Source organism: Rhinolophus sinicus, chromosome 7 (assembly GCF_057876585.1).
Source record: "Rhinolophus sinicus isolate RSI-liver-muscle chromosome 7, RSI-T2T, whole genome shotgun sequence".
Taxonomy (NCBI): Eukaryota; Metazoa; Chordata; class Mammalia; order Chiroptera; family Rhinolophidae; genus Rhinolophus; species Rhinolophus sinicus.
In genome coordinates, this window is record NC_142507.1 from 40,224,769 (window position 1) to 40,232,012 (window position 7,244).

Below are 7,244 nucleotides of genomic sequence, written 5' to 3' on the forward strand. Positions count from 1 at the left end.
AATAAATAGAAATTATCCTGTAGTCATAAAATTAAGCATGTACTCAAATTTAATCTCCCTTTAACAGAATACTTGTGTATTTCCAAGAAAGATTTTCCAGAGACATGCAAACTAATATCTGCAAATTAATGTTGCATAGGTTCCTGATCTCTCTCTCTCTCTTTGTCACAAGATTATAAAAGCTTGGTTTCATAACCAATAAAAGATTATGTCGAGGACGAATTTAATCTGAGAATTATAAGAGAGAACACAGTCCTTTTTGAGTATGACATTACCTATAATTATTTGAAATTTTCTCAAAAAGCTATATTTTCTTGGTATATGGTATGTTCAAATACTAGGAGAACTCCAAAGTGAATGTACTAGGGGCTTTCAGGAAAAAGGAAACAAGAAGATCTGAAACACATGCGACCAAAGGAATTGTGGATGGAAAGCTGAGTGTGACCTTTTGCTCGGCTCTACTGCCCCTAACAGCTGCACTTTGAGCAGCGTTCTTCAGGTCCATTGCACGTGCTCCATTTAAAGTGGAGCAGGTCTAAGTCATTGGCACAATAAATTCCTTCTATAAGTACATTTTCTGGTCACAAAGCAGGCGACCTATAAGACCAGCCTAGCAGGTTGTTTTCTTCAATATGCAACACGCATTGGAAATGGGAAATGTGAGGAACGCAAAGTTAGGATTTGTTTGCTCATGTGAAAAAAACAGAGTTCACAAAAGAATTGATTCTCCCTGTTTATTATCTGTTCTCTTCATTGACCATGTTTCAAATACAGAAACCTACCACTGTATTCCTAAAATCACCTTCTCTGCTATCTCTCTTCCTCTACTCTGTTATAGAATTCCTTGCGTTTCCTTCCTTCTCATAAATAGCTATCATGCAAATGTGCCCTAGTCCTACTTGCTTTTTATCTAACCCTTAGGGTTTTACTGAATGCTTTATTTTTAGAGCTCTCTCATGATAAAAAAGATGAATCGTCAATTCATTGGTTTAATAATGATAACCCAAATTCGTGCCTGAGACTTGTTTACATTTTGACAAAAAGAGAGGCATACCCTATAAGAGTCATCCTAGAGTCTAGAGTCTAGAAAGGAAGACTGATATTAATCAAGTAGCTATTCAAGTAAAGGTAACATCACAAAGGTAGCTAGTGCCATGCATGAGAGATACTTCCTAACACATGAGCGTCCGTCAAGGTATCTACAGACTCAAAGAGGACAAGGAAGTTTTCTCTTTGGAAATGATGATTGGACGTGGGTGTGGATATGAACATGTTAATTTGCAGGAGAAAGGAGGTAAGAATTGCACAATACAAGTGCAGAGTTTCTATAGGTAGAGGGACCTGGAGGGAAAAGACAGATAAGGTTTAAGAAGTAAGTAAAGTAAAATCTTGCAGAGATTTTTGAGTCATGTTTAAAGAAAGATTTTGTTGTTGTTGTTCTAACAGTAAATAAGGAGCCATGGATGTCTTTGAAGCAGGCAATACTCTGTATGTGTTTCAGAAAGATTTCTCTGCCTGCAGTGAGGATGAGAAATTGAAACAGGCAAGAATTGATACCATTTGACCACTTAGAAAACTGTGGAGGAGTCTCAGAGAAAGATGATGGTAGACTGAATTACACTGGGTTATGGAGAGAAACATACATAGATTTGAAAAATGTCTTAGTTGTATAACCACAGTATTGGCATTTTATTGATTTATGGTTTAAGTTCACTTTCTTATAATATTTTACTATGTGAGTAACACTTGTGCTCTTTTATGTCTAAACTCTCTATTGCAAACTAGACTATACATGATTAATCAAGAACAAAACATTTATTTGTCAAGAATAAAACATTTATGTCATGGTTTGTGAGTAAAGAGGGAGCCAGAGTTCCATGTGTCAGAAGCTAAGTCCATTCTCACAAAATCCACATCAATACCAATCTAATCCGCCTAAGATCTTATCAGGACAATTCCCTTCAAGATCATCACTTAGATTGCCAGCTCTAGACCTGTACACGTGCTACTCTTTCTCCAATTCTCACTTCTTTCCCCCAATTTTTCCACTGTGCCCTCTGGATCTCACAGTCTGTCATATCCTATATCCTCATCCTCTTCTTTGCAATTTTCCAGCTGCTTGTCTAACCGAAACCTGGATTTTCACTGAACAAACTGTCCTTCAGCCATGTATGTCCCCCTGCCTTTGATCCTGACATTGGAGGAGATGGCATCCTCTTTGTTTCTTCAGATGATTATTCTTCCCTCCTCTCTAAAATCCATAAGGTTTCGAGATTATGGTTTTCAATTATACTCAATATTTATTCTAATCCTTGAGCTATTCAATAGGTGCGGAATTAACTTTTCAGTAATCTAGCCTCTTAGAAACTTGACTTCCTGTCTTTCTGTCCTACCCTCTCTGTCTTCCCACTCCCTACTTGTAACTTTGCCTTCTTCCTTACAAAACACAGCATTCCCTCAAAAATATATGTGATCTCTAAGGATTCCATTAAAAACTCTCTGGCATCCTCCCTTTCTTACTTCTCTTTATACCCACCCCACTTGCAGTTTCATCTACTGACTTTCTCAGCTTTCCAGAGTTGCACAGCCTGCTCATATCCTCACTTCTCTTCTTAGCCAGCCTACATGAATTGTTGTTATAATCAGGTCTTCTCACACACACTTATTTCTTTCTATTTCTGTTATTCTGACCTGGAAAAACACCAAACTAGTTAAATTCAAATTTCTGTCTACTCCGCAGCTTCTCTAAAACAGCTAAATACAGTTGGAGAAAAATGTGCAACCATGATGATTGCTCTCTCTTTAACTCTACGAAGGAAGAGTAATATTTAAGTAGCTAGAGAGGAATGAGTATGACATTTCCAGTGAGCCAAGTGACAAAATAGGTCACTTTGGGCGGGTCAGAGAAAAGTTTAGGGAGCCTGAGGAACACATTTTTATCCACGAGTGCCAAGCGCGAGAATCTGGGCCCCAATATAAGCTTTTCAATCTGATCTTCCAGATGCATAGTAGTTATTTTAAATAATTAATATATCTGTCATTTACTATGAATTTTAGTGTCAATACGCCAGTTAAGAATCAGTTAAAGCAGATATGAAATGTGGAATTCCTGAATTAGGGTATGTGCTAAATTCTCATCATAGTTGCAAACTCTGGCTCCATCTTTAGTTTTTGCATTTATAGTAAAAGCACAATCTTGCTACATTTGTGAAACGGTATCAATCAAAACTCCTTTTTCCTTTCAGTGCAGTTATTTGTATCAGATGAACACTAAGACCTTAGTTCTATTACTTTAAAAAGGTCTTGACCACCAGATAAAACGCATTACAGACAATTCCGCTTGTACGGGATACGATATTGCCTCTTCAAGGCAGGTAAAGTATAATAAATCTAAAATTCTCACTATGGTAATTACAACTTCAGAAAAATTCTCATATTGGATAAAGTAACAAAGTAACTTCTTATCATTTCTAGACTGAACAAACGACTAAAATGATGGTTTATCTTCAGAATGAGAGTACATTAACCTATAAAGTCAGTCTGTCTCATTGAAAATAAACGATTTTACCTCTGTAAAGTCAATGTAGAAATTTCTTGTGGGAAAGAAATATCATTAAACCATACATTGTGAGGTTTAACAAAATTCATTAATAATGGTTACATAAATTCACGTTCATGACATCCATCAAATATGGCAGGCACACACATATGTGTTGTTAGCTTAGAACTGTTGGAACATCATTAGAAGCATACACTCATATATTTTGTATGATCTCTAATTAGGAGAGCACAGAAATATAAGACAATGTACGATAAGCAGTAAGGGAATGTGTATAGAGAAACTACCAGTCAATAATGTTTGCATCATATTAAGGACTATAGAAATATATAAAGTGTTTCAGACTGCATATTTAAGCATAGTTCTTTAAATAAGGAGCAGTTTTACTTAAAAGCATATTTCAATCTATCTAATGAATATTGGTGAAGGAAGGAGTGCTCCATTATACACTCAATATAGCTTTAACTTAAAAAAATTACATTACCGAGCTTTTCCTAATTAATGTATAATCCACATTGCAACACTGTATTTGACGTAAGGTTTGATGTAAATATTGCATTTAGATTACCTGAAAGTTATGGTCAATCCAAAGATGTATAAGGCTAAAAAAAAAAAAAAAAAAAAAAAAAGAAAGGGTCCTGCCTAGCCCTAAGCAAGCATCCCTCCCGTACTATGTAAAGCTTCAAACAAATGTAACTTGTTATTATTATTGCAAGTCTAGCTCATATAGCTACAAAACAAGTTAAATACATATAAACAATAGAATTGATAGAGAGTTTGTGAACTTCTCTGGTTTAAGAGAAAAGTAAAATTTTCGCTGCCTATAAATAAGAATATTTACTGTAGAAATGATTTGTATTGAAAGCACTTTTGAGCTACTGTTGAGTTAAGTTTTCAATAAATCTGGCATAAGAGAGAAAAAACTAAACAAAAGAGCAATCCTATGCCATAACTCTTTCTGTAAATAGCTTCCTATCTCCATTGAACTCAATTAGAGTGTGAAAAACTTCAGTGACCAAGTGGTTTGTTCTCTTTATTTTACTGGTGAGACAACCGAGACCACTAGACAACATTTGGACTTCCAGTGTCTGGTACTGACTGTAAGAAACTTAGAAGTCACCACTCTGTCCTAACAAGTACAAACTATGCGCAACTGAAAAATCAACAACTCTTCTTAGATTGTCAAGAGAAGTGAGGTCACAGGGCTAACTGCTGCCCCCCTAATTGGAGTGAATACAGAGAATCACAAATTATCAGAGCACAGACTCACAAGCAGGGACTTTGGTGGGAACCAGTGCTGGGGTAGGGAGTCCTGAACTGCAACTGAGTTGAAGGAAGCTCAATGTGGACAAATCTGAGAGTTAAAAACTCTTGAAGAACGTCCCAGCCACACTTTTGTGAGTTTTACCTCTAGGAGCTTGCCCACATCCTCAGAGAAAATTCTCCTGTTGCTAGCTTGCGAAGGGGGAAAAGAACTGCTGTGAAATATATCATAGCATTCTGTTCTTACCAAGGGCAAACTAGCTGGGGTTTTGCCAGACACTGACTGACCTGGGGAATGGGAAATGCCCTAGTCCAGTTGGATCTAGCCTTCCACAAGGAGAAAGAGAAACACCCAATTCCAGTCCCCTCTAGCCATCGGATCCCACCTAAGCGGGTTGGGGGAGGAACGGAGAAGCAAGTGTGAAGTTTGCAGTCCAGAGGCACAGGTTCACTAAAAGACTGGCACCTCTTTATAGGACTACAGAATGCTCCCCATTCCCCACACCTTCCCACCACTTTACTGAAGTTCTAGTTACAGCAGTTCCTTTTACCGGCACTTCATGTCTGGCTATAAAGAAAAAAATACAAGACATACTGAAAGGCAAAAATGACAGTTGGAAGAGATAGAGCAAGCATCAGAACCAGACTCAGACATGACAGGGATGTTGGAATTGTGAGACCAGGGATTGGAAACCATGATTAATATGTAAAGGGCTCTAGTGGAGAAAGCAGACTGCCTACAAGACCAGATGAGCAATGTAAGCAGAGAGAGAGAGAGATTTTAAGGAAAAAAAAAAAAAAAAGAAATGCCAGAGGAGGTCATAAACAATGTGTATGTCTTTGATGGGCTTATTAATAGACTCTTCACCGCTGAGGAAAGAATTTCTGAGCTTGAGACTATCTCAGTAGAAACCTCTAAAACTGAAAGGAATCAGAAAGAAAGACTGAAAACACAGAGTAGAATATCTGAGAACTGTGGGAAAACTGCAAAAGGTGTCACATCTGCACATCAGCTAGTGGAAATACCCAGACACTAGTAAAAACCAGGATTAGAATTTAGGCCTCTTAATTCCATTTCTGTTTTTTTCATTTCTACCCCATGCTCCTGTAACACATAGGCCTGCTTTCCAAGTGCCTAACTGCCTCAAATTGCTGGCTGCTCATGAAGCCTCTTGGATGGTCTCCTTGAAAATGCCTTCAATTTACTAGTATACACATGTCTGCAACCATAAAAACATCACATTGATAAAATATCAGGGTACCAAATAACTATATTAAAAGACAGTTAAGAGGTTAACAAACACACAGAAATAAATTTTATTTATTTTCTGAACATGAAAGTAGAAATCAATATGTATGCTCTCTTAGTTGCACAGAAAGAGAAGGCAATTAAAAGAATAAAACAGAAGTTTTTGCTTAACATACTGAGGATTTCTTTGCTAACATTCACTGAAAATTAAAATAGCGGCTCATTTCCTGTTAGTAGAGATTTTAAAATAAAATGTCTGTTACTTATTCTCCCTGGAAAGCAATATTTGCACTACTGCAAAGTAGTTCAGTCATTCCCAGGTGTGAATTTTGATTGTCAACTTTATAATGGCAGTGAAAATAAAACAAAACTTGCCAAATTTAAGTTATAGAATAGCTGCTGGTTCTTATTGTATCCAGAAGGGCAGTAAAATATTCATACCACTTTTGGCTTTGAAATGAATGAGTTATTTGAAAAATATTTTACCTGAACTTTGGGAAACATATGTTAGAGAAATATATTATGAGGTGAGAGAAAAGGGATAGTAGTGATTAATGTTTTTTCTTATTTCCAAAGTATTGCTTATTCTTGTGTTTATGAAGGTAGTTTTATTTTCCATAAGAGAGCGCTGCCTTACAAAAAGCAGTTTTCTGAAAGGGCCATGAATTTTAGAAGTCAGCTTCTAATACATGTAGTTCCTTAGCTTATATATTTTTTAATGTCACACCTGCCTAAATATTTGTAAAAACATTTCTCATGCCACTGCTTCCTGAAGTCTCCTCTGAACAGAGCCATCTTAAGAGAGAAACAAAATGTCTTCCTAGATAGAAAGCTTCATGATTCTTGGGTAAGTGGCGGTCTTGAAGTCAATGAGTGTCCTGATTTCTGTCCATGAGTTCCCTATCTAATGCATATGCTTTCAGTTCACAAGGAAAATTTTGAACTCCAGTGGAAAGGGTATTTAATGGACCCATCCTTGTTACTTTCCCACAATAAATATTAATACTCTTCCTGGAGAGACGTGCACTAGGTTGCTTACCTGTACTGTGTGCAGGTCTTAGAACATCCCTGCTGGGTAAATATCATTAAATCCACTTGTAGATAAGGAAATTGAGACCCGAAGACATTAACTATCTTGGTCAATCACAGTCCATAAGGTGCTTAGGATGGAAT